This window comes from Elephantulus edwardii, unplaced genomic scaffold, assembly GCF_000299155.1.
Source record: "Elephantulus edwardii isolate Elephantulus edwardi_28Jun2011 unplaced genomic scaffold, EleEdw1.0 scaffold00198, whole genome shotgun sequence".
In the NCBI taxonomy this organism is placed as follows: domain Eukaryota; kingdom Metazoa; phylum Chordata; class Mammalia; order Macroscelidea; family Macroscelididae; genus Elephantulus; species Elephantulus edwardii.
The window spans coordinates 5,067,102-5,070,178 of NW_006399948.1; the positions used below are offsets into that span (position 1 = coordinate 5,067,102).

The following is a 3,077-nucleotide window of genomic DNA, read 5'->3' on the forward strand; positions in this document are numbered from 1 at the left end:
CTGATGGAGAAGGAGGGACAATCTCCTCCTGTACCAGTCAGATCTGATTTGATGGTTATTGTTGTTGTTAAGTGCCTTTGAGTCACTAGCAACTCATAGTGACCCTGTGAACAAAAGTTCTGGACACCTCCTGTATAACTTTAGTCCCTTCTCCGGGTTCATAGGGTTTCCAAAGGCAAGCTATTATGGAAGTAGATGCCACTCCTGCTAGACTTGTTTTAATTGGGGAGCTTCACCAAACACTGTCCACCATGGATAACCATTCTCGCATTTGACTCATCAGTGTCACAGTGCTCAGCTTCACAGCAACCATGAGTTACCTCTGTACAGCAAGTGGACATATCAGGGTTACACGATCTAGAAGAGTGTTACACACACAAAAAATTTTTTTTTAAAAAGTAAAATTTAAAAAAAATAATACTATTTCTAGACTTTTCTTGAAATATAATGTTTTAATATAATGAACAACAAGATAATACACACATACAAGGAACACCTGTTAATATACCACTAACATTAAAATTTATGCACCAACAACCAGAGTCAAAGATGGGAAAATAGATGATGTCTATCAATCAGAAAGTAAAGATGATGTCTATGCAATCAGAAAGCAATTCAAGATGCATTAGTAATAACAGTGACTGAAATGCAATGTTGGGAACAGGGAAGAAGGATCAGTAATTTGAAAACATGGACTTGGTGACAGAAATGAAGCTAGATAGAATTACAGAATTCTGCACAATCAATGATTTATTTATTGGAAATACCTTGTACAAGAAACAAAAATAGCAACTATACACCTGGTGGCCTACAAAGGAATCAGATTGATTACATCTGTGGGGAAAAATAATAAGTGAAGCTCAATAATAGCTGTGAAAACTGGACTAGATGCTGATTGTGGAACAGGTCATCAGCTACAAATGTGCAAGTTCAAAGTGAGACTAAAAAGAAAATAAAATCCAATCCAAAGAACCAAAGTTTGAACTTGAATCTATCCTTGCTGAAGGTAAAGACCATCATCTCAGAAACAAATTTGAGGCTTTGAATACTAATAAGACTAGATGAGCTTTGTGAGGATATCAAAAATACATTCATGATGCATATAAATGGAGGAAGAAGGAAAAATAGATAAAAGAGGTTGTTGTCAAAAGATACTTTGAATACGCACTAGAGCACCAAAAAGCCAAAGCAAATGGAATAAATAAAGAGCAGAAGAGAAGATTTCAAAGTGCAACACAGAAGACAAAGCAAAGAATTATAATGAGATGTGCAAAGTTGGAAAATCAAAAGGAATGAACTCACTTGGCATTACTTAAGTTGAAGGAACTGAAGAACATATTCAAACCTCGAGTTGCAATACTTAAGGACACTATAAGCAGAATGCTGAATAACCCAGAAAACATCAAAAGAAGGTAAAAGGAATACATGGAGTTAATATAACCCCACCAAAAAATGTCCAAAAGGAACATATGATTGGGTATTAAATATATGAAAACAATCTAGAACAACGGGTGCTTTGTGGGGTGGGTTGAAGGAGGGGAGATAATGTGCAACTGTGAATAAATAAAAGAAAAAAAGAGAATCAGCTAACACAGAAGAATTGCCTCTATCAAGAGGCAATGGTGATGGAGGAGGAAGTTCATGATGTTTTGAAGGAATTAGCAAAGAAACAAGGCACCAGTAATTGATGGCATATCAACTGACATATTTCAACAAACAGATGCCACCCTGGACACAATCAGTAATTGTGCCAAGAAATCTGGAGGACAACTACCTGGTCAACTGACTAGAAAATATCCATATTTTTTCCCATTCCCAAAAAAGACAAACCAACAGAGTGTGCAAATTATTGAACGTTATCTTTCTTTTTTTGATGTGTCATAAATTTTTTTTTATTTTTTTTGATGTGTCATAAATTTTATTTTAAAAGTTTTATTACCAAAAAAGTAAAAATCCAGTAAATCAGGAAAATCTGAAAATATTTTTCCTAGGCTTTGATGAGAGAATGATCTTCCAGTTCTATTTTATATCATTATCTTAAAAGTCCTATTTCCAGTCTAATTAGAGAGATTATGTGCCGAACATGGCCGAGAATAAATACAACAAAAAGGCAAAAGCTGTAAAGCTAAGCGCATGCAATTGGCTCTAAGAGAAACCCCTGAGTCTCAGGAACACCAAAAGTGACAAAGAGAAGCATCTGGCCAGAATGTGAAGTTCGTTCAGTCATCCTTGTCTTTGCTCCATATTTCAGGATGCATGTGAACTCGATGTAATTGAAATTTCCCTTTTTGTCGATCGGAGCTTCTCTGTAGAGCTCGTCCACTTGCTCGTCTGTAAAGCGGTCCCCCATGGTGGTCAGCAGCTCTCTTAGGCAGTCTTCCTGAATGGTGCCTGTCGTTTCTTCATCAAAGCAGGCAAAAGCATTTCTCATGACATCTTCTGGATCTGTCCCATTGAGCTTCTCCCCAAACATCGTGAGGAACATGGTAAAGTTGATGGGCCCTGAAGCTTCAATTATCATGTTTTCTAGTGACTCATCAGTAGGGTTCTTCCCTAGAGAGGCCAGCATATGATGCAAATATTCCTTATCGATGAAGCCATCTCTGTTCTGGTCAATCATGTTGAAGGCCTCTTTGAACTCCTGAATCTGGGACTGATCAAACATGGCAAACACGTTGGATGTTGCACGCTGAAGGTGCTTCCTGCCCTTGATCTTATTCCGTTTGCTCGCCATGGTGGGGGTTAAATCCTGCGCCGCCGGAAGAATCCAAGGGCTCGGGCCACTGTCCAGCTGCGTCTGCACTGACCGCGCGCGGCGATCACCACACCCCTGCTCACCTGGGAGCGCTGACACCCAGCATTATCTTTAATGTCACATGCAAACAAGATCCTGCTAAACATTAGCCAAAAAGTAGTGAAACAATAAATCAACAGAGAACTTCTAGATATGCAAGTTCAGTTTAGAAGAGGTCTTGGCAGAATGGACAATATAGTCTGTTAGATGGATTTTAGCTGTAAGCGAAAAGTACCAGAAGAATGTCTGTGTTTCATTGATTATGCATTAGCATTTAACCGTG

General features: G+C 38.4%; 1 pseudogene; it reads right to left on the bottom strand.

Annotated features, from left to right (window-relative positions):
- Positions 1-2,125: 2,125 nt before the first annotated feature.
- Positions 2,126-2,743, bottom strand: LOC102864247 (annotated as a pseudogene).
- Between the last annotated feature and the right edge of the window lie 334 nt (positions 2,744-3,077).